Below are 26246 nucleotides of genomic sequence, written 5' to 3'. Positions count from 1 at the left end.
TGTGTAATGTGTTAGAAGTTCCATGAAGAAGAAGAAGGAGAGAGAGAGAGAGAGAGAGAGAGAGAGAGAGAGAGAGAGAGAGAGAGAGAGAGAGAGGGGGGTGAGGAACGAGGGCGAGTGGGAAAAAATTTTGAAAGTTAAAGATTACGATATAACATGCTTTGCACGTCAGTGACACTAAAGATGTTGATAATAATAATAATGATAATAATAATGATAATAATAATAATAATAATAATAATAATAATAATGATAATAATAATAATAATAATAATGATGATGAATAGTAACGATAATAATGATAATAATAATGATAATAATAATAATAATAATGTTAATAATAATAATTTCTAAATTGATCATATTAAATTCGAGATCCTTGTAATACATTAATGTAAAAAAAAGCGCTTGCCTACAAAGGAGACGAAATAAATGATGAATTGATTAAAGGCAATTAAGTATTGTATTGAAAACTAATTATACGTGCATATTGTAGGTATTGTGGAAATATGTTAACACAACCGACAACTTGGATAACTTGTCTATCCCTATAACAATATCTTCGCTATTAAGGATTTTGAAAAAATGGTGAACAATCGTTCGAGACTCTTTGCTTATATATGTTATGTTTCTTTAAATTGTGTTTAGAAGATGAAAATGTTTACTATTAAGCCCAAGAAAGATAGTAATTTCTTCCTACAGTACTGCCACAAACAGATGACCAACGGCATGCAGGAGTCGGAGGACGTCGTAAATTAACTCCACCTATTGCATTTTTCATTGACGTTCAGGTAAAATACAAGGAGCTACCATGCATTGAAAGTTACGCAGTTTTGTAAATGTACAAATGAACCAGAAAATGTGTAATTGTCTGTCGTTACAGTCGTCTGCTGAATCCGTCGTCGTCAGCGTGATGGGACCCAAAGATATGTGGCACTGGCATGATTTTAATGATCTTTTTATAATCTTAATTAGAATGTATTGGCCAATCTCTATGATTTATTGAATTCAAGCATAGTACGCTCCAGAAGTGTCCCAATACTTTTCTTGATACAATGATGTCTAATATTTCATGTCACAGTTTGTTAGCATTTAATTTAATAGCTACATATCACTACTTGTGCTACTTGTACTTTTAAGAACTATATTCTAAATAAAATAGGCCTCGGTGTGTTCAATTTTATTTATTTATTTATTTTTGCTATGTAGGAGGGGCACCGGCCAAGGGCAGTAAATTCATAAGAATAAAAAAAAAAAGCCTCACTAAGGTATCGGTCCCGAAACAGTCAAAAGTGATTCAGAATTTAACAAGGGAAGACCTGAGTGGATGAAACAATGGATACCACAGAGAACCTTGCACTGGATATTCCCTTATTGGTGAGAGTAATTCATAAGGTTGTCTTCCTGAACACCATATGCTGCTAGCTATTCATTTAATTTACTTTTTTTTTTCCAAATTGCAGAAAACGAAGTAAAAATGCATAAATTTTGATAACCTGTCCTTGAAGGGAATCTTGTATGTTTGATAAAAAAATAAATAAAAATTTACAGATGTGGCATAATTTCCAGTTCTTTAGAAAGTGTGGCATACGTATCTCTTTTGCATATTACTGAATGATCTATAATGTTACTTTTGAAGAAAGTATACTGATTTGATTCACTGAAATAGTTGTATACTTATTTGAAGTTTTACATATATATCGTTTACTTCATACAGTGTTCTTTGTGTTTAACCGTTCTTATATAAATATACTGAATTGATTACAGCTGGATGTCATATTTCATGAAGGTAATTTTTGCTATTGACGCCCCGACCATCCCCCCCTTCTCCACTGTTCCTAACTTTCCAGAGCGAGTTAGCATCCGCCTCCCATCTTGGGCAGAGCGTGGTCGAGCCAGAAGGTAAGCCGCAGGCAGGATCCAGGTAGAATCCGCCGCCCCACGCCCACCCTCCGGTTCCGCTGGATGCCAGCACTCGGCCGCACCCACCCTACCTCCCTACCTACTACCCGATACCATACCCGCTATCCCGCATTACTCACTCCGACTCGACTCACAGCTTACCAATATTACTATTTTTTTTAATTTGCATTCAAAACTGCATATATATTACTATATTATTAATGTTGTAATAGTGCATTACGACTTTTACCTCAATAGCATTATCAAAATATGCGATTTGTACTGATGAGAGGATAGACACGCTGTCTAGAACCTAACAAAGTCTGGTTTTTGGTCTCTTCATCTTATTGTTTCGTTTGTGAGCGTAAACGTAAAGTTAAGAAAAATCAACAACTCTGTGGCAACTGAACTGGTCTGCTGATGTCCACACCCGCACCCAGGTGCCTGCCTGTCTGCCAGGACGGCCGCCCACCCGGCCCTCGCATACCCCCCACCCTTCTGCTCCCTCCCAGGCCAGCCTTCCTCAGGTCTGCCCACCTGCCCTCCTCAGAATCAGGTACTGGGATGGTAATAGTGGCTAACACAATGCCTATAAAGCTCACTTACCTGTAAGCCAACACCCAAGTTTCGACTCAATCGTCTTGGAAGCCAAGGTCTGTGTTCCTACCAGTGAATGAATATTGCCAAGATGCCGCTTCCCTCCAGCGTTGTTAGCGAGTCTGTTGTTTGTTTGATTTCTCTGTTGTTTCAGTGTTTTTATTTAAACTGTAAATTTTATTTTTTGGATTTTGTTCTGAAGTATCGCATGTGTTGCTCTTTTTATTTTTATGCTTTTACTTCAATTTAGCCACTTGTATATTGTCGGTCTTGAGAGGTGGGCGGCAAGGATCGTGGAGTAACCACGGACCCCCTCGGTATGGAAGGATGTCAGTCAGGTTTGTGTGTGTGTGTGTGTGTGTGTGTGTGTTATTCACCACGGTCGTCTACTGGTTACCCAGCCAGCCCTACGGAGCAAGTTCAGAGCTCATACTAACCGATCTTCGGGTAGGACTGACACACACACACACACACACGCTCCAGTGGATGTTCATTGCCCGAGGAATGAGAAATGACCCAATCACACATCCTTATATTCATCGACTAATGCATTAATTTTGATATCAAACTCTGTCGACAAGTTGTATTGACTTGTTCAGGGAAATTTTAGAAGTCAATCGTATCTTTCACTCACACACACACACACACGGATGGACGGACGTACTGTACACTCCACCAGTCCGACCACACACGCCTCGGCTGATGCCAGGGACACAGACAGTTCACAGAGAGACTGAGCTCGGCGGACGGGGAGGCCGCCTGCTTCGTGCTTCCTGAAGTATAATGTGGGGCAGTTTTCGTTAGGTGTTTTGGGAGTGAATCCCTGTTATAAATTTCTTAGTGAAAGTACTAAGTACCATTTGTATGTAGTGACAAGTGTTTTCGAACAGCGAGTTCTGGTTTTCAGTATCGTGACTTGTGGCACTGAAACAGCATTTTGTGAACATTCAGAAAAAGAAGAATATTTAGATGCTTGTAAGTATTTTTAACGTATCTTATCTGTAATAGTCATTATAAGTATAAATTTTCTTTTGCAATGGTCATTATCACATTGCCCTACGTTGGTTTATGCAAACACTTAGCACTATAGTGCATGCATATCAGGCTAGAAAATTATAGTAATTTATCTCTTAATGCTACTGTTTTGTGAACAAAATGCAAGTTAATGATGAAACTTGGTACACACATACGTAACTATACCATATTCTTTGGTCACTGAATGGAGAGAACAGTACTGCTGAAATACGCTTTGATATTGTTCATATTTCGGGATGCATGTTCTTGAGTTTCATGAACTTAAAATATGAAGAAAAATGTTATCAACAGGAACGATTATCACAAATACCTCGTAAAATGTTAGTGCTTTTTCTCGTAAGCGATTTGGCCACAAAACGGCCGTGTAACAAAAACTTATCAGGAGACGGAGAACACGAAGGAAAATTTGTGTTTGAACAGCTGAGTTCGTGCAGCATGTTAAATTTTCTTATTACAACACAAAGGTGATATGCTTCCATACTGTCTGGTGTACGAAATGCTGAATAAATCAAGTATATTATAAGGCTATAGATGTATAGAGGTGAAGTGTATCCTTCAAGAGAACAGACACACCCCGCCGAGCTTGAAAAGGATATAAGATTAGAACGGATCCAGAGGATAGCTACAAACTTGGTGGCGGAACTAAAATGCCTAACATATATATGAAGAAAAGCAGAAGGAAATGGGACTGCCAACCTTATAAGACAGAAGTGAAAGACCCACTGTCATCCGCCTCACCTGTGCCTTCCTCAGGAAGACTGATCAGCTGTCACGCCTGTGATAACATCACGGGACGCCTCCAGGGCTCATAGGATCCAGCGGATCTTCACGGCCCTCAACACGAAGAAGAAGAAGTGAAAGAGGAGACCTAATAACATTGTATAAAATAGTTAATGGCATTGAAAAGATAGACAAGCAAGACCTGGGGCTGGTGACAGAAGAAGCTGTAAGGACAAGAGGACATGCAAAGATTAGGAAGAGGCAGTGTGTGAAGGATATTGGAAAATACAGTTTTCCACATAGAAGGGTGGAAAAGTGGAATGCATTGAATGATGTAGTTGTTACAGCACATATATAATGTGCATAGCTTTAAAGAAAAAATAGATAAGTGGAGATATGGAAACAGGACTCTGAATCCTGCTTGAACCCTGTACAATACAACTAGGTAAATGCACATTTTGAAAGTGAAGAATTATATTGTTCAGATAAAAAAAAATGGAAAAGGATTGTTATTGAAGACAGGAACATTATAAATACTGAATTTACTAATAGTCTGTTGGTGCCTGAGGCTAATAATAAAGCCAGTATTACATGGCCAGGTTTTCAGTCAGCACAGCAAATTCCTGCAGCATAATTTTGACCAGCAACTTATCCAAATAATTACATGGTATGGATTATACTCAGCCAATCCCGTCATCAAGTTTCTGGGTTTACAACATGTTTACAACGTATGTGTTATTGCTTTGGAATAAAATTCATAAAACAAAGTCAAAAACAATTAATGATATTCTCTATACTGGCCCTTTCTTGCCCTCAACATCACATACCTGTATGGAATATTCCATTGTTCTATTACTGAAGATTGTCACAACAGTTATTACCAGCTTAAATCATAATGCCTTATGTAAACCAAATTGATAAGCAACCAATACTTTCCTTCAATTAATTTGGAATGTTGATTCAGGTATCTTCATATTTTTCTCAAATAATTTTCATAATTTCTGAAATAAGTCAAAATGATATGTATTACACTAATTCTAACAAACAGTGAAGGTTTTATTGTACCAACTGTTAATATTGCAGATGTCTTTAAAAGGTGAAATGAACAACAAGAATTCTGATAGAGTTTCCTTGTGCATTGATTACATGGTTGTAGAAAATTATTATAAATGACATATCAACATGTATATATGAATGTCTCCCCTCTATATGGTATGGTCAGTGAAATCAGTCAAATCTTGTTTTAATTTCTACATACATACATGCATACATAGGTGAGGTGAGGGTAAGTTACTATTAATGGGAAAATATTACTGAAAATTCAGAATTAAATCTTGAAGATAAGACTGTGAGTCAGAAATACTCTTCAAGGACACGACACAGCTAAATTTATCAGAATGAGATTAGTTATCTTTTTTGGCCATTTAACAAAAAATTTCCATTTTGTACAAATCATCTCCATAGCGTACATGATTCATACTATGGGGATATTTTATGCATGCTATTTTCATTCTAAAAAAAAATAAATAAATAACCACAAATTATAATGAATGAGATAGTCTAAAATTGAACATAAACATTATTTAAAGTGTTCTATTAATGAATGAACAACAAAGGAGTTTCTTTTGATGCATGACAGCTTTATTTTGGTGATCAGTATTACATCCCTGCAATAACAATAAGAAGTATTATAGATGATATTTTACTGTGTAAACTAAAAACATATGTGCATCCAATAGTATATATATATATATATATATATATATATATATATATATATATATATATATATATATATATATATATATAAATATTTTTTTTATGGAAACAGTGGAAATAGAGGGCTAGTTTTGTAACTTTTATCAATTGCTATGTCATTTCATGTTAAATTTTTATACATTACACCCCCTCCTCTCACAACTTATATACTACACCCCCTCCTAGCCATACTGTCTTTAAACTAGTGTCACAACATCAGTGTTGGATAAAACCTAAATATATCTTCAAATATCATGTGCATCTGCCTAGTATTCATACTCAACACCTTACCAACAAGATCACATTACATTTAAAGTTACAAAACAGTATACATGTGATTCTTGGACTTGAACACCTTCGACTTGGAACAGTTTGGGCTTGGAATAAAAATTTCAATGAATTTTACCATCTGAGATGGAACAAATTTCAGACTTGGAACAACAGTAAGGCAAATGAATCCAATGAATCCAGGTGACACTAGCACCGCTGGTGGGAGGTAAACATCAATTCCCGCTTTGTTTTGGTTCCACGTTGTTACCTTGCTCTTATTCTCAGCTGGGATCAAGACATTTGATCAGTTTTTCATTTGACCAGAGTCACTTAACTGGTAGCATGGTTGAGTAATATTTCATATAAGGGCACTGATCTCATAACTAACAAAAATATTTCTTAACTACAGTAGTGACAAGTTATAACAAATATGAAACAAACAATTCACATAGGACTAATTGACTATGCTAATTAATGGTAGTGCTGCCACCACCAATTAGTATATACTTGGTTAAGTGACACTTGCCATGAAACTTGCCACCAAAAGGTAAATAATATTGATTTTACATAGTTCAATTCTTACTTATTTAGTAAAAAATTTGGGGTCTCCGAACATATTAAAATGATTTATGTTGTTTCCCTATGGAGAAAATGGTCTTGGACTTGGAACACTTTGGACATGGAACAGCCTTCTGGAATTAATTATGATTGAAGCCTGAGGGTCCAATGTATATGATTGTCTGAAGTTGGATGCTGCAAAAATCTTAAATTCTTCCTTCCTATCTACAAATGGCACCATAGGAGAAATGGTAATAGTCATCTTGGTTCACCAGCATCATGTCCACTCTCAGTGTTGCCAACATAGCTCTCCTATGAAATATCATATTTTAATGAAGCTTGTATGGTTCATCCCCCTGTACAGTGCTCCCCTACCTCACCCTACATACATATGCTACATACATACATATATAGAGGTACACAAATATTAGAATACTAGTTCAACCACCATCACCATCAGCATCATCATTATCTTTATTATTATTTTTATCATATCATTATCATCATCATCATCATCATCATCATCATCATCATCATCATCATCATCATCATGGACGATTCATTTGTTTTTTTATTTCACTGAAACTTTAATGATTTTTTAAATATTTCTGAATTAATCATGATTGTGAAGGAGTAAAATGAATTAACCTATTCTCTCTCTCTCTCTCTCTCTCTCTCTCTCTGAGAAAGTTTTATGCTGAAATCACAAATTTATTTTAGCAGGTCACACCTCAATCTTCCATATGTCATGTAGTATCAATCTCATAGATGTTAATAGATATTTTGATAATGATCTAGCTTTTGTAACTGAATTTAGAGTGTCCTCCTGATCAATAGTTTCTTTGAATCTTAATACATTTTACAGAAATTTTCTTTTATATGGAGTATTTTTCCTAAATATTTACTTTTATTTTTATTTATCCAACAAGATGTTAGTGAAGCTTTTCATGGTCTTATTGGTCACTTCATAGAAACTTAGAAAACACCTGGAGGCAGAGTAAAACTTGAGACTTTTGTTGGCCTGGGGGATCAAACCCTTGATGATGAGAGTAGAAAGGAAATGCCTTAGACAGGACCATGATGATTACATGGTCTTAAGAACATACCTCTTAGGAACACTACATTTTTGTAAAGATTTCAAGATTCTTGTGATATTTTGCTAAGGAGTCTGCATAATCAGCAGGAGAAAATTTGCATAATAACAGGAGCCATTTATTGTATATACAGTAATACTTCGAGATACGAACGCTCCAACATACAATTTTTTTTATATATGACGAAAAATTTCATAATTTATGCCTCAAAATACAGATATTTTTAAGATACGAATAGCCATCGGTAGGGGGCGCAGCGATTGCTCGGCTACCTGCGTCCACCCGAACATTCAATTTGCATTGTGTATCGTTGTTCATCCTTTGTGCATGTATGTGTCTGTGCTCCTCGGCAGTGTGTATTTTTTCTTAAGTTTTGTGAACTCGAGACCTTGTGATCATAGGCTCCAAAAGTAAAAATAAGAAGGCTGAAGAGAAGAAACTTAGAAGAGTCTCGCGATGGATGTGAAACACAAGATAGTTGCAAAATATGAACGTGGTGTGCGTATCTGTGATTTGACCCTGTGCGCTAACACTATAGTCCTGCTCGTCTAAGAATGTGGATTGGGTGCGGCCCCCATGGGAAATAGCAGGAGGACAGCGCTGCCATACCTTTAATCCCTTGTTGGCTACACCCCCTCTCTCCCTCTTCCTCCCTCTCTCTTACCCCTCCCTCTTCCTCCCCCTCTCTTTCTTCCTTGTCAAGGACACCGCAGCTGACCTCCCATCACCTGTATGGATGGCGGGCGTGATTGGTGTTGCTGCCGTGAAGATTTGAATGTAGTTTTTTTCTTACTTATGTCAGCTTATTTTAAAGTACTTTCCTTCACGATATAATCTAATTATAACTATGGAACTATTTACCCATTCCAAACTGCAAGGAAACCTCTTTATAAGTATATTATTTTTTTTTAGCAACACTAAAATATGTATGCCACGTTTCTTGCCAGGCTTATGAATATATTATCAATAATAAGTTTACTGCTCTCTCATACGTTGTAATACTAAGGCTAAATGCGTATGTATATTTGCTGACCATATTTGCTAAAGTTTTACTACTATTAGAACTCTGCTGCATCACTGGCTATGAGACATGCTTCACCACTGTACAGCGGGAATTCCCCAACAAGCCGCACCCAATCCACATTGTTGGAGGAGCAGGACTATAGTAGTAACCGTAAAGTCAAACCATTGTTGGTGTATCATTCTGAGAACCCCAGGGCTTTTAAAGCACATAAGGTGTTAAAAGAGAAACTCCAGGCCATGTGGTGTGCCAATAGTAAGGCATGGGTAACTCGCCAATTCCTCCTCCATACTACATATACGAAGTTCTATCACAGCGTCAGTAAGTAGGAATGCAAGTTGGGAGTTTTCGCTTCCGCTAACTCAGCAGGTTTGGCGAGAAACACACAAAATAGCCTGTATTCACATACTGATTACACTTGGAAATTCAATAAATGAGTGAGTAGAAATTATGTTCTGCCCACAAGCAACTCTTCCTCTTTGCAATGCAATATAACAGAAGTCTCTAGATGCTATGGTTACCAAAATATCACAGGTTGAGTGAGGTGGTATCATCGGTGTTCATGGCCTTGCATCCAATTGGGTTTAGCGACCTTGGCTAGACCGATAGAAAATGGGCCCCTTGTATCTCTCTCTCTCTCTCTCTCTCTCTCTCTCTCTCTCTCTCTCTCTCTCTCTCTCTCTCTCTCTCTCTCTCTCTCCTGTCACCTGTTCTGATACCATTCTCATTCAAATGTTGTCTCCCCGCTACATGGCGAGAGACCTGAGGTGTAGAAGTAACGCTCGGGAGAGGTGGTGGAATCGGACACCGTGAAATCACTGTCGCTACCACCATCCATCCATCGTGGGAGTTAGCGACATAGTGACGTATAGCATACGTCACTGTGTCACTGTGTCCTGATGAATGTTGCCAGCTCACAAACAAAGAAGATAGGAAGAAAATAGCCAAAATATAGCCCAAAAACACCTAAACATCTATCGACGTGCCCCGACTCTTGCATGATGAATGTCTATTGACGTGTCCCGAGTTTTGCGGGTTAAGTTGTTATTTTGGGCAATATAATACATGTATATCATGCATACAATAAACATTGTATTTATCTTATATTAAATCTATATTTGGTTGGTATTTAAAGCATGTTAATTTTTTAGGGGGATAATTCGTATCACTAGAACGAATTAATTCTATTTCCATTAATATCTATGGGAAAAATTGATCTGATATACAATTTTTTTTATGTAGAATGATCATCACGGAACGAATTAAATTCGTATGTCGAAGTACCGCTGTGTATACCTATGAAAATAATTCTTATGAGAGAATAAAGTTTAAGAATATTATACATACTAGTTATATATGAAGGATACAAGCTATAAAATGTGAAAAAACTTATTGCAAATGTATAAATATTTCAAATTCTCATATTACCAGAATGCAAAAACACTTCATTAAACTAATCAAATCAAGCTAACCACAATTTTTTAAACTAATTATGAAACCAATGCGTGGACTTACACATACATAATATTCAACCTCTCACAACACTGAAATGTAAAAGCACAACCAGAAATAGATTGAAATTAAGATATGCAAAATCTTATTAACTTAATAGACAATATGAAGATATGGCATGTAAATTATTATTCAAATTTTTATGACACTGAAATGTTAAGTAAATTACTCCACTTGCAATATACCTATATTACAAATTCTCAAAATATCAAAAAAAGAGAATAGTTTGTAGTAGATTACATGGTTGCAATAGCATTGAGTGAGATGGATGCTTATGCTTTGTACAGGTGTTAAGACAGATATTTGTTCTTCATATACACTCGACCCTCGAAACAATGGACAAATGCGTGCACGACCCTGTCCGTAGATTGCAAAAGTTCGTTCTTTGCAAAAGTACGAAAAAAAAACTATAAAATGTACGGAACGGACAATCGCGCGCATTTTAATATTCGTCCGTAGATTAAACCGGACTCCAGAATTTGTCCGTAGTTTCCGAAATCCGTTGATGAGAGGTCTGTTGTTTCGAGGGTTGAGTGTATATATATATATATATATATATATATATATATATATATATATATATATATATATATATATATATATATATATATATATACAGGCAACCCCCGTTTAACAAAGGGGTTACGTTCCTAAAAAAACACTTCTTTAAGCGAAACTTCGTTAAGCGAACCGATTATAACAAGTATAACCCCTGATTTGAACTTCCATTGAGAGTAAGCAAAGTGAGAGTGCATCATAGTACAGTAAAAGGTTTAATGAAAGTAAAAATTATGAAGTTAAACATTTAGGTAGTTTAATTTAAGTCATTATAATGTACACTAATGTATGTATGTACGTAACTTTATAATGTTGATGATCTTAACTTTATGAAGGGAGGGAGAGTGAAACGGAAATACACTAACCGGCAACCTGTGGAATGTAAACAAAGTGCGCATCATGGTACTGCATACAAAACTTATGTACCACATTTCCACAAGGCTTTCCATTTTATCCATTGTAGAGTCACAAGTTCTGGTGGTTCTTTTAGCTTGCAAGGAAGATGAGGTCTCACTAGCCTTCTTAATAGAGTATCTTGACTTGAAAATAGTAGACAGTAGATGGAGTCAAGCCATGGTGGGAAGCAATGTTATTAGTTTTCTGGCCTCTCTTGTCTGTGAATAATACCCAGCTTCACTTCGAGAGTAAGACACTTCCTGGTCTTCTTAGGAACGTTAGGCCACATTGCAGGGTGTTTTGGTGGTAAGTTGAACTAAGGAAGATGAGCTGCTGGTGACGCTGTTATGTTTTGACTGGGCAGTGAGTGGTGCGTGTGATCTTGATCTTGATCTTGATGCTACAGGTGACACAGAATTTCTTCTGAGTCAGGCCTTTGTATCGGCAGAGCCTGTGTTGTCCACGAGAGGCTTGATCTTGATCTTTATTCTATAGGTGTCTCAGGATTTCTCCTGAGGCAGGCCTTAGTACCAGCAGCTCCTGATGTATTCAAAAGCCTGTCAGCTTGCATGATACAGTGGGGCTTTCAAATTTGGAAAAAAGTTACCTGGATAAAACTTCGTTAAAGCGAGTTTGGTGTTCGTTAAACGAGCAGATGGTATTAAAATGAAACCTTCGTTATAGCGAAATTTCGTTGTGTGAACCTTCGTTAAACGGGGATTGCCTGTATACAGGTATCCCTTGGTTAACGATAGGGTTACGTTTCCCAAAAACAGATCGCTAACCGAAACGATCGCTAACTGAGGGATTTGAAATTATCAACTACATACATGTATTTCGCGATGCGTAAATAAACGACACTTTCTATGTTGTTAGTTGTTATTTACACCTTTAGAATTGGTAGTACTTACCTTGAGGAGTGGATGTGATATGCGTAGTGTGTTGTTTTGTGCCCCCCGAGGGGACACAGGGCCTTGGAGGATTAAATCTCATCATGCCCACACCCGACCCAAACTCGGTCAGCTGCTTCAAACCCTTCAAATTCTTGAGAGAATACGTTTTCCAGTGGGGGTGGGTCATCCAGGCTCTCCTCATCGTCACTCAAGGTTACGGTGGATGTGAAGGATAGATTGGATGTGGGTGGAGTTGTTTTGGAGGTGGATGGAGTTGTTTTGGAAGTGGGTGGAGTTTTTTTTCGAGGTAGCAGGACGAACTTTGAAGTACGACGAGATGACTCCTATGGAAGTAGATGGGATTGCTTTTGAGGTGGATGGGGTAGCTTGGGAGGTGGATGGAGTTGCTTGATCGGTAGATGGGGTTGCTTGGGATGTGGATGGGGTTGCTTGGGCGGTGAGTGGTTTGAAGAAAGATGAGATGACTGTCTGTTTTGCCATCCTTTTCTTTGCCTCAAATAGTTCTTTATACACTTTCATGTCATTTTCTATAGCATTAGTCACGCCATTACTTCGGTTTGGGTTGGGGTCATTCTCCTGGAGAAGATGTATGGCCTGGTTAATATGATTAAAAATCTCCTCGAAAATCTTGACGGAGAGGGTTCTTTCAGGCTCCTTGTCCTCCTCCATTTCCTCCAAAGTATTTTGTTTCTCCAACTCCATGAGGTCGTCGTTGGAGAGAGGCTCAGAATGACTGTCCAGCAGTTCTTGTACGTCATTCTCGTCCACCTCATTGAAGCCTGCCTTATGGGAGATATGAACGATGTCTTTCCTTACTGCTGTAACATCGACAGGGACTTCCTGTTTACGTTCCACGCACTCAGGCCACAAATTACGCCAACATCCATTCATTGCCGACTTGGACACCTCCTTCCATGACTCGTCGATGTTGTCGATCCCCTTTTTAATGTTATAATCCTTCCAAAATTGTTTCATGGTCGGCTTGTCAGGGGTGTCAATGCAGGCCAACAGCTGTTTCATGGTGCGCCGCTGGTAATAGGCCTTGAAAGTAGCGATGACTCCTTGGTCCATCGGCTGGATGAGGGCAGTTGTGTTTGGGGCATAAACATGACCTCAATATTATCTGCCCAGTCATTCATGCTCTCTGGGTGGCTGGGGCGTTGTCACACAGCAAGAGAAATCTGTTAGCAATGTTGTTTTGGGCAGCATATTCTTTTAGGAATTTGGAGAGGTATCCTGTCACGTAACTTTGCATGATAACAGTCGTCATCCACCCTTTTGTTTGCCTTCCATACTACGGGCAAATATTCCTTAATATAGCCAGACAGAGCTCTTGGGTTTTGGGAATGGTAAATAAGGCATGGTTTAAGCTTAAGATCACCAGCGGCATTCCCCCCCACCAATAATGTTAACCTGTCTTTAGATGCCTTGAATCCTGGTGCCGACTTCTCCTCCTTTGCTATAAACGTTCTCGATGACATCTTCTTCCAATACAGGCCTGTCTCGTCAAAGTTTAGAACCTGCTTGGCTGAATAACCTCCTTCCTCGATGCGCTCTTTAAGCAAAGGCTTGAAGGCGTTTGCAGCGGTTGATCCGAACTCGCTGCCTCCCCACTAACCTTGAGGTTGTGTAGACTCCCACGATGTTTGAAACGTTCAAACCACCCCTTACTGGCCTTGAAGGACACTGTCTCGCCTATGTTGAATTCTGGTTTCAGGTCCTCCCACAGGCTCAGTGCCTTAGTAGTAACGAGTTGGGTAGAAAGAGGCATGCGGCGGTGTGTGTGGTCTTCAATCCATAGCCTCAGCAAACGTTCCAATTTTTCCATAATCGGTTCCCTGTTACGAGTTGTTGTGTGTTTGTGCAGGTTTGTGACTTGGTTGGCCTGCTGCTTCACTTGTACTTTTTTCTGGAGAACTGTTGATACAGTTGATTGAGATAAACCAAGGGCACGAGCAATAGAGTTTACCCCTTCACCACCCTCATGACGAGTCACAATGTTCAACTTAATATCAAGGCCAATGCTCTTTCTCGATTTTTTAGCCTTATCTCCCGGTGGAGAACAATCGTTGGGTCGCTTGGAAGCCATCACTAAGTTCACTTGATCACAAATAAGCACAAAAAGAAGTTTAGAGCGAGCGTGATAGAGTTGTTGTTGCACAATCAAAACAGCGGGAAAGACTGTGGTGTGTTTACTGCACGGGCCGCGGGTGGATGGAGGCGCTGCGATCGCGATTGCGATCGCGATTGCGATTGGTCAATCCGATCGTTAACCGAATTTTGGCGATCGTTAACCAAAAAATAGGGATTAATTTGGAGGGATCGTATGAGCGAAATATCGTTAAGTAGTCGATCGTTAACCGAGGGACACCTGTATATGTATACAGGCAACACCCGCTTAACGAAAGGGTTACGTTCCTAAAAAATCCTTTGTTAAGTGAAACTTCGTTAAGCAAATCGATTATAAGAAGTTTAACCCCTGACTTGAACTTCCATTGAGAGTAAACAAAGTGAGAGTGCATCATAGTACAGTGAAAGGTTTAATGAAAGTAAAAATTATGAAGTTAAACATTTAGGCAGTTTGATTTAAGTCATTATAATGTACACTAATGTATGTAGTATGTATGTAACTTTATAATGTTGATGATCTTGAATTTATGAAGGGAGGGAGAGTGAAACGGGAAAGACACTAACCGGCAACACGTGAAATGTAAACAAAGGGCGCATCATTGTATCGCATGCAAAACTTATGTACCACATTTCCACAAGGCTTTCCATTTTATCCATTGTAGAGTCACGAGTTCAGGTGGTTCTTTTAGCTTGCAAGGAAGATATGGTCTCACCAGCCTTCTTAACCCCTTCAGTCCGGGGACGTATATATACATCATGGTGGCTACGCGCGCCTGTCCGGTGACGTATATATACGTCCAGAAGCCTTACCTCCAGTCCGGGGACATATTATTACTTCTTGCGGGCCATAAGCATTTTAGATGAGTGTACCCAAGAAAACCAACAGCCATTCGTTTTCTTAGATATGTATATTATCTAGGAAAATTAATATATGTAACTATTATATCGCAGACAAGAATAAGTTTTCGCATGAAGGTTTATTTTTTCTCTGTTTCGTCAGCTTTAGCAGCCACAGCCACCAGCTTACAGACGAGAGAGAGAGAGAGAGAGAGAGAGAGAGAACTTATCAGTCTCACATGTCAGGTGATAATCCGATCCCCCCTCCTCTCTCTCTCTCTCTCTCTCTCTCTCTCTCTCATAGTGTTTCCATTTGTAGTTTTTTGCAGGTTTTCATGTGTGTGTGTGTGTGTGTGTGTGTGTGTGTGTGTGTGTGTGTGTGTGTGTGTGTGTGTGTGTGTGTGTGTGCTGACATGACTCTCTCTCTCTCTCTCTCTCTCTCTCTCTCTCTCTCTCTCTCTCTCTCTCTCTCTCTCTCTCTTTCGCAATTTATTTCGTGTTTGAAATAATGTATATTTTGCATGACAGGTATATGTTGCCATTCGCTACACATACTGGCATGCAAATGCTAGATATATTAGGGGACTCTTTTCAACAATAAATAACAGTGTTTACCGCAAATGAGATGCTTCACTCTGATATAAGACGCTTTAGGCTATCTGTACAGACAGAAATATGACAATTCATGATTGCTACCAGGCCACAGCCCTCCACCTCCGACTTCACAGCACTCCCCTCCACCTCCGCCTTTCCCTCACAGCCCTCCAACGCCGGCTTCACCGCACTCCCCTCCACCTCAGCCTTTCCCTCACAGCCCTCCAACTCCGCCATCACAGCACCACCACCCAAGAGATTCAGGGAGAAATCTCCCGAATTGTAATAAAAAAATTTAAAAAAACGTAAAATATAAAAAGTAAAATTTTGTATTTTCCTTTTTAGCATAGCAATGGGAAGTGTATTGTAACATACAAAGATTTTTACACATCCTGATATATGTGATGAATATATTGAGTTTATGGCTAAAACATTGATTATTCAATACTAAAGCTCCAAATCTTGGCGCGTGCGGGCCGCCCGGATGGAGCGCGGTGCGTGTTTTCTAACTTCTGGGGCGAATGGGTTAATAGAGTCTGCTGACTTGAAAATAGTAGAGACAGTAGATGGAGTCAAGATGGTGGCAAGCAATGTTATTAGTTTTCTCGCCTCTCATGTCTGTGAATAATATCCAGCTTCGCTTCGAGAGTAAGAGACTTCCTGGTCTTCTTATAGCAACACTAGGCAACATTGCAGGGCGTTTTGGTGGTAAATTGAGCGAGGGAAGACAAGCTGCTGCTGACGCTGTTATTGTTTTGAACACAGAGAGTGAGTGGTGCACGTGTTGTCCACGAGAGGTGCTGGTGTATTCTAAAGCCTGTCGGCTTGCGTGATACGGCGGGGCTTTCAAACTTGGATAAAATTACCTGGATAAAACTTTGTGAAAGCGTGTTTGGTGTTCATTAAACGAGCAGATGGTAGTAAAATAAAACCATTGTAGCAAAATTTTGTTGTGTGAACCTTTGTTAAGCGGGTTTGCCTATATATATATATATATATATATATATATATATATATATATATATATATATATATATATATATATATATATATATATATATATAAATATATATATATACAGTAAGTCCTTGTTGTAAGGTACATATGCGTTCCTGAAAACCTTACTGCAAATCAATATTACCGTATACCGAACCCATTATAACATGTAATAATAGGGAATGCGTTCCAGCATGTCAAAAATCACCCCTACAGAAATGAAAATACATGAAAATAGTCATTAAAAAAATGTAAAATACTGTGCAAAAGAAATAAACCGTCAGGGAGTAGGTGGCATAGTGGATAAGGTGGTGAGCCTGGGATTGGGCAGACGTCCACGTGTAGGTTCGAATCCCACCACGTACAGCCTTAAACATTTCTTCATTTGTCGAGTGGTTGAAAGTTACCTACATGTCACCATGATACCCAGGTTCTAGGTGGCTACACCGAAGATGAGCTTCGGGGGGTGATATGGGCCCTAATATGGGTACCACTATAAGTAAAATTGCCTGCACCACTAATGGGCGGAAGCTGAACAGCACTTCCCTTGCACTCTTCAAGTGTGCCTAAAGCCGCTATAGGCCTTAACGTAAAAAAAAAAAGAAAAAAAAGTTTTTATTTACCTTTCACTCGCCATGTATTCTATCAGATGATGTCCCTCCAGAGGCTAAGGGACAATAGGGATTTCAGCCCTTACTCATCTTCCGCTGAGTGGGCAGACGAGGATAAGACGTCGTCGTCTGCACTGTCGGAAGCAGATGTGGAAGGGCCAGCTGTAGCAGGGTCGGCTCGTTTCACTGGTTTGAAGAAAGAGGATATGGAGGAAGGGCCAGCTGTAGAACCATCGGCATTGGAAGCAGATTTGGAAGGGCCAGCTGTAGCAGAGTCGGCAGATGTGACAGGGACGGCATGTCTGACTGGCTTGAAGAAAGAGTAGATGGAGGACTGTTTGGTTTTTCTTGATTTTTCATCATATATTTCTTGATAAATCTTGACACTTTTCTCTACATCATGAACCACTTTGTGATGGGGCTGGATCACAGAAAGGCCAGGGGCACGTTACAGGGTTTATTAATGAGTATTAGGCGGGGGCGTAGGACGACTGGTCTCTACACCTCTTAGGTTCACACTGCCCGAAGCGGGCTGTACTGCTGTGATGCGGCATGAAGTTGGGGTTGCCACACACCCCTACACCTCCCCTCCAATTACCCAATTACACAAGATCCCTGCTAACATGAGCTGTGTAATGATAATAACATAGTGGCTACCTTAAATCACATGAAGCAGAACGAAAAAATAACTAAATGCACTTTGTGGTCCGAACTTGCTACATTGATGCCTAATGTGTCTCATCAAGGGTGGTGTCACCTAATATGTAGTCAGACGGGTGATGGGGTGCCTGTCTGGGGCGTTGGGCCCTCCCTTGGGTGGGTGGGGAGGGCTCGGGTGTCGCGAGTACACTTTAAACACTTTAAACACTTTATTATGTTTGCCATTTGTGTACAGATTGTGATAACAAATGAATTTCATAAGGCAAACAGCCCTTTGCAAGTAAAAACTTTATAGGCAAAAAATAAAACATTTCAATCAAATGCAATATAGACAAACACTGAATTAAACAAAGAGAACAAGTATCAACTAAAACATTGAAAAGAAGAGGGAGAGAAAAGGAAAAGATATTCAGAGAAAATACATATACCCTATCTCACCTATGTTTGCATATGTGTAAATATTAAAAGACTCACTTACAATGGTGACAAAGTTAATAATATTATAAATAAAATCATAATAATAATAACAATAATAATATGATAACAATAATAATACATTAATAATAAGAACATAAGAACACAAGGATAATAATAATAATAATAATAATAATAATATTATTAATAATAATGTTAATAATAATAATAATAATAATAATAATAATAATAATAATAATAATAATAATAATAATAATATATAATAATAATAATAATAATAATAATAATAATAATAATAACATAAGAACAAAATTAAGGATAATAATAATAATAATAATAATAATAATAATAATAATATAATAATAATAATAATAATAATTAATAATAATAATAATAATAATAATAATAATAATAAAGATAATAATAAGAACAGAATTTAGTGACAAACTGTAAAATTAGTAATAAAATAGTAATGATAAAGAAAATAATAGTAATAATAATAATAATAATAATAATAATAATAATAATAATAATAATAATAATAATAATAATAATAATAATAATAATAATAATAATAATATAATATGATATTAATAATGCTAATAAAGTGATAACATATTCTATCAAGAGAAATAATGACAACTGAATTTGACAAAAGCAACCAGTTATGGTGTATAGACTAATAAAATGACAATAAATGTTTCTTGAAATTGTTTTTGAAAGATGATAAGCTAGTTGATTGTTTAACATGCATGGGCAATAAGTTCCAAATTTTAGGTCCTGTGTACAGCAGAGAATGCTTGAATAAGGTGAGTTTGTGTGCGGGTATGTTGAGTGAGTTTTTATTTCTGGTGTGGTGGCTGTGTGCAGGTTGGGTATTAAATACATTGTTGTTAATCATTTTAAACATGTATGAGGCAATGTTCAGTTTAGACAAATCGTCCAAGTTCAAGATATTTAATGATTTAAATAATGGAGGAGTATGTTCATTGAAGTCACTGTTACTAATAATCCTAATTATTTTTTTGTGCAGAACATTAAGTTGATACAGGTGACAGGGATAAGTTTGAGACCAGATTGGGTTACAATAGATTAGCTGTGGAAAAATATGGGCATAGTATAATCTAATGAGAACTTCAAGTGGGGCAAAATGTTTTACTTTGAGTAGTAGTGGAATAATTCTAGATATCTTTAAACATAGTTGGGATAAATGATGTTTAAAAGTTAAATTCTTATCAATGGTTATACCAAGGAATTTTATTTTACCTGTCTGTAAGATGTCAGCATTTAGAATTGATAAATTAGGTAGTGGCTGGTAGGTGGTTATAGAGTTAGAAAATAGGGTAAAAAACGTTTTGGTTGTATTAACTGTAAGTCGGTTGGCTATGCACCAATTTGAGAATTTTAATAGTTCAGTGTTGGCTTTGTAGATTAATTCTGTTGGATTTTTCCCAGTCAAGTAGAATGTAGAATCATCAGCAAATAGTATGGTGTTTAGTGTATCAGATATGTTGCAGATATCATTGATATATATAAGGAACAGAATGGGGCCAAGTATACTGCCTTGTGGTACACCTAAATTCACTGGATTAATAGGGGAACATGTATTATTAAATGATGTAAACTGTTTTCGATTATTGAGATAGGAGGCAAACCAATCATGAATGCATCCACGAATACCATAGTGATGCATTTTGTCAAGGAGAATATTTGGTTGGACTGTGTCAAAAGCCTTGCGAAAGTCAATAAAGATGGAGACAATGGATTAATTTCTATTGAGTGCTGTATAAAGATCTGAGGTAAATGTATTAATTGCATCAAAAGTGCTTAAACCTGTTCTGAAGCCAAACTGTCTGTCATTTAGGATTTTCATTTTGTTTAGATATAATAATAAATGGTTCTTCATTAACGATTCAAATATTTTAGAAAAAATTGGTAATATTGAGATTGGTCTATAGTTCGATATATCATTCTTGTTACCTGTTTTATGAATTGGTTTGAGTCTATCAGGGAAAATTCCTGTGGTAACCGATTGATTGAAAAGAGCTGTGAGTGGTTTAGCAAATATGTCTTTATTGTCTTTTATGAGAGCAGCTGGAATCTCATCAATGTGTCCTTTTTTGTTTTTAAGAGTTGCTATAACTTTAGCTGTATCGTAGTCAGTTATTATAGGCACTGACATAGAACGTGGATAGTCTCCTCGAAGGAATGATTTATGAGACAGTGGGGGGGGGCAATAAGCATGCAAGGTCTGGGGCTATGTTTGAGAAGTAATCATTAAAGGCACTTGATATTTCATGTAGGTTGTTTTTAATTTGTTTGTTGTGAATAACTGAGCTGACTGATGTATTGATTTTAGTCTTGGAATTTGTGAGTTCATTTATGGTTTCCCAAATCTTTTTTGTGTTTTGTCTGAAGTCTGAGAACTTTTGTAAGTAATAGTTTCTTTTAGTGAGTTTAATGAGGTTAGTTAGATTGTTTCTATAGTTTTTGTAAACTTCAGAATTTATCAAACCTATTTTATATGCTTTATATAGGGCTCGTACCTGAACGGGTGTAGGTGTCGCCTTTTTCTAATTGTGGCGCGCCTACTACCATCCAGCCGCACTAGATATTGCCTGGGTGCCGTGATCTCGAGGACAGTGCCTGCACGGTCCCAGCAACCACTACCAGGATTTTGGATGTGGGTCCGTTGGCAGGGTACAAGAGGTTTGAGGTTGTAGGCTGTCTGGTTGTGTCGGAGAACAGCGATGTCCCCTGAGCGAGCCATGGCTCATTCGCGTTCCCGCAGTTGCTGTGCCCATTGCTCGCTCACCTTGTAGAGAGATGCGTCCACAGGTATAGCATCCCACAGCTGGCGTCCCGTGAGCAGTTGGGCTGGGGACGCTTCAGAGCCTTGGGGGGGCAAGTTGAGGTATTGCATCATGGCCCTTGCGATGCTGTTGGTATCCAGGGATCCGATCCAGGCAGTGTTGCCGTGCAGCAGCCTCTTTACACTCTTGACTGCCACCTCTGCCCAGCCGTTGGACTGGGGGTAATGTGTAGGTGAAACTCTCAATCGTATCCGCCAGGTGTTGAAGTCCTTTGATTCCTCGCTGTTGAGGTTTGTCCCTCCATCACATGACAGCTCCTCTGGAATGCCGAATCGCCTGAACCATCGTCAAAATACCTTAATGAGGCACGCGCTGGTGGTATCGCCTGGCAGGTGTTCTATATCGAGCCACCCTGTGAGTCTGTCAGCGAGGGTGATGTAGTTGTGGCTGTCGAGTTGAAACAAATCAAGCACTACCTGCTGGAATGGGTACTGCGGGGGTTGAGTGGGCAACAGGGTCTCCATGGGGCTGGAGGGGGCATATGTATCACATACTTCGCACTGGCGCTTCTTTTGCTCCATCTCAGCATCAATCCCTGACGAGTAGACAGACTGTCTTGCTCTGCGCAGCATCAAGTCTCTTCCTTGATGTCCTGCATGGAGGTTCGCAAGGACTGCAGTCCTGAGAGCTGCAGGGACAACAAGCTGTGGGTGTTCTCATCAAGAGTGTACAGGACCACACACCCTTGGCATGAGAGGTTGTGCCGCATTCTGAAGTATTGATGAAGTGGGAGCGGCTCCTGATCTTTTCGTTTAGCCCAGCCCCCGTTGGCCACACATTCCCGTAAGAGCTGGTACTCCTCGTCTTGCTCGGCTTCCTCCTCCACCTGGTGAAGATCCACAATGCGTCTCACCTCATCCTCGGCTGCTGTGGCTGTTGCTGCTGTCATGGACGCGCACACTAGTTCCTTGTCATCTGCGTCCGATCCTTCTGGTGCACTGGACAGGATCGGGTACCGCTACAGGGCATCCGCTGCACAGTTGGCATCACCCTTCAGATACTTGATGCGGAAGGTGAACATCAGAGTCTTCTCTTTCAGATTGAGGAGCTGGGGGTTGGCTATGTCTTTAAGTTCCTTGTCTCCAAAAATTCCTGTGAGTGCTTTGTGGTCAGTGACAAATGTGAGATTGTTATAGCCGAATAGGAAGAAGCGTGCTTTCTTCAAGCACCAGCGCTTGTCCTTCTAAGGTGCTGTAGTTCATCTCAGCTGTTGTAAGATGGTAGCTACCGCAGAGCAGGAGTTTCCACTCCCCGGGACAGCATAGGGGCGACTTTTTTGAGACACACTCACAGAACTGCTGTAAAATGATGAAGGCGATATCCTGGCGGCTGTAGTCAGTGAGGACTGCTGTTGGGCGTGAAACATCGTAGAAGCATAGTCCCTTGGCAGGCAATCGCCCAATGGTGTCCTATGCTTATGCGACTAGCGCCTCCAGTTGTTTGTCCCAGTACACTGCTTTCCCGTTTGGCTTCTTGAGGAGTTCCCTGAAGGGCTCCATGACAGGGGCAACTGCCAGAAAGGGTGTGACCTGGTTAATGAGGCCAAACCATGACTGTACATCAGTTAAGGTTGGCTTGTCTGGCATCTTGAAGTCCGTTATGCTGTTGATAAGATCGTGGCTCGGCTGGTATCCTTCCCAGCCTAGGAGGTAGTCGGCAAAGTTGATGCTCCTCCTGCAGAAATTAAACCTGTCTGGTCGCAGAGTGATGCCATTCTCCATGCACCTCTGGAGGAAGTCATACGTGTGCCAGAAGGCACCACTGACACTGCTGTTGTGAAGAAGAGTGTCATCCACGCATTTTAGCTTTCTGGGTATATCTGTGATGGTGTCATTGAACCACTTCGTGAAGGCGTCCTGCGAAGCACAGTGGCCCATGGGGATGCAGCAATAGTGGTAGCGGCCCCAGGGAGTAATAAATGTTGTCAGTTTACGGCTCTCCAGGTCAAGGAGGACCTGGTGATATCCTGAGTAAGCATCTGCCATGGTCTTGAATGCGTGCTTAGGCACACTGGAGACGGGATCAAAATGGGGACTGGTGTGGTGCGTCTCCATGAGGCTTGCACAGTTGAGGCGTTGAAAATCGACTGTACGACAGGGCCTTCCAGCCTTCTTCGGGACCACTACCATTCTAGAGCACCATTCAATGGGCTCACCTGCAGGCACAGTCTCGATGATGCCCTTGTCAATGTTGTCATCCAGCTAATGCCGTACCTTGTCGAAGAAGTGGAGTGGGACCGTGGCTGGGACGTGTACCACGTGGGGATGTGCGTCGGACCGTAGGTGGATGTGGTGAGGTGGGCCGCTCATCTCTGGTAGTGGTGAACGACCTGGGGCAAACACAGTGTGTCTGAAGTGCTCCAAGAACCATGCCTCCAAGCAATCCATGTTCTCCTCCACAAGCTTGTATGGTGGTGATTCCAGGCGGCGTGGGGCTATTGGACTATCTGAAGGCTCTGCTGTGCACACGCTGGCAGGTTCCATGGGGCATGGGAAGGTATAGTGGACCAGATGTAGGACCTTGCATGCCTCGAGTGAGAGGTAGAGTCGCTGCGCACCCTCAGCTATGTGGTGGAGCGAGTTCCCATGGACACCTGACATGTGATGGTTTCCAGAAGATTCATGTTGTCCCTGGCAACATGGGTGACAGCCATGGGTGCAGCTTGAAGCTGGCGTTGAGATATGTAGAGATCCTCCATCAATGGGCGACCTGCTACAGACACCTGTGCCCCAGTGTCGGCCACAGCTGTGCAGGGGCACGAGGCAGTGGGAGCAGCTAACCACTACTGGTAATGACGACGCCGTCTCCACACCTCCAACAATCACTGCACCGGACGTGGGTGGCCCACTCAGATGGGTGCTTGCACGTGTGCCGGCCTGGGGGGTGAGGGCAGGGCAGAAGTGCCCCTTCTGGCCACAACAATGGCATATCTCTGCAAATGCCCTGCACTGACACCCACCCGTGCACTCAGATTCCTCACATGCCGTGCACTGTTTGTGCCCCCTCCGTGACACCTCCTGGCGGTGCTTACCTTGTCCGGTGGGCCAGCTCGAGGTTGGGACAGCTGCGGCCACCTCACTGGGTTGTGGGGCAGCATGTGGCGGGTCACCGTCTTTTACACCACCCATGTCACATGAAGGTTGCTCGCTTGCCTTTTCTGTGGCTTCAATAATTTCACACACTCTGACTACATCACTGAATGACTCGAGAAGTGGGAGGCAACGCGAAACCTCTGCTTTCATGCTGCAGATACATAGTCCCATAACTATTTTCTAAAGCCACACTCATTCGCTTTAGCCCGGTACTTAGATATGTATGCACACACACACTCACTCGATGCCTGTGTTAAAGAGTAAAACTCTGCCCACGACCCGACAATACAGCATGGGCCTACCACTATACTCCTCACAATGTTGATTGCTTCCGTGGTCGAGAGCTGCCGAAATTCATGCTTTCCCACACGTGCATCAATGTGTTGCTGTACCTCGGTTGTGCAAAGGAGGCGTACGTATGGTGTAGCCACCGGCGGCGTCCAGCCGCAGATGTTGCTGTAGTCCTCGACACTAGTGCCCCATGCCTCGAATGTTTCTGGTGACATGCCCACGGTTGCACCTCCTGGAGACGTGGAGGGGGTGGTGGGTGCTGGTGTAGAGTCGTAGGCCAAAGCTGCCACCCAGTGGCTGGTGAGTATTGCGTAGTGGTGGCCATGCCGTGCGCTGTGGTGGCGGGTGTGAAGCTCAGAGCCCACGTGGCCGCCTGAGGCGTTTCCATGGTGTCTGTGCCACCCCTGCCCTCCTCCATCAGCCTGTAAAGAAACTGCACCATGACGGGGCTGGATCACAGAAAGGCCAGTGGTGCGTTACAGGGTTTATTAATGAGGATTAGGGGTTGAGTACAGAGTGGGCGTAGGACGATTGGTCTCTACCCCTCTTAGGTTCACATTGCTTGAAGTGGGCTGTACTGCCTTGATGCAGCTTGAAGTTGGGGTTTGCCACACACCCCTACAATTTGCTACTCCTGGCAGAATTTGGGTCACGTTCCTTCTGGATTTCCAGAGCTTTTTTGATACCACCGAGACATTCTCTATAAGAGTTTTGATGTCCAGGCCACGCACAGATTCTTCTTCCTCGTCTCCCTCTTTTTCTGCCTCCTGTAATGCCTTGTCTAGCTCTATAAGTTCATCATTTGAGAGAGGTTCAGCATGGCTTTCCAAAAGATCTTGAACATCATCATCATCAATTTCATCGAAGCTAGCCCTATGGCACAGATTTACTATGTCATTTCTGATCGCACCGATGTTGTCTTCAGCGAAGTCTGGAAAGTCATGCGCGCATTCTGGCCATACTTTATTCCATGCCAAGTTCATGGTAGATGTCTTCACTTCGTCCCAAGATGACTTGATGTTATCTAAGGCGTGCTTGATGTTATACGACTTCCACCATTCTCTGATAGTGGGCTTGCCAGGCCCATCTGTGCCCTTTATCAGTTGCTGCATGGTTTGCCGCTGGTAGTAGACTTTAAATGTTTGCCATAATCACCGTGTAACAAAGCTTTTGTCTTTGAGTTGAAATTGTTATTTCTTATTTGCTTATGTCTAGAAAACATGAAAACATTTCTAATTTTGCTTTTGTGTCCAGGATATTGACATTTTTAGAATTTACCCATTTTCATAGGGACAAAGTGGCAAATTTAAAGTTTGACTTGAACAAAGTAGATACAAAACGACATATGATGCAATAATAGCATTTATTTATTCTAGAATTACACCAGTGAGA

The 26246-nt window shown here is 40.5% G+C and overlaps 1 protein-coding gene across 1 annotated transcript in view; it reads left to right on the top strand.

Moving 5' to 3' along the window:
• Positions 1-432: 432 nt before the first annotated feature.
• LOC123520529 overlaps positions 433-26246 on the top strand; it is a 203601-nt gene continuing 177787 nt past the window's right edge. The window contains exon 1 of the mRNA XM_045282861.1: positions 433-3474. The gene's annotated coding sequence lies outside the window, so the exon portion shown is untranslated. The remainder of the gene's footprint in view (positions 3475-26246) is intronic.

The sequence above is a fragment of the Portunus trituberculatus genome, chromosome 47 (assembly GCF_017591435.1).
Source record: "Portunus trituberculatus isolate SZX2019 chromosome 47, ASM1759143v1, whole genome shotgun sequence".
NCBI lineage: Eukaryota > Metazoa > Arthropoda > Malacostraca > Decapoda > Portunidae > Portunus > Portunus trituberculatus.
This window is presented reverse-complemented; position numbering and strand designations above follow the sequence as displayed.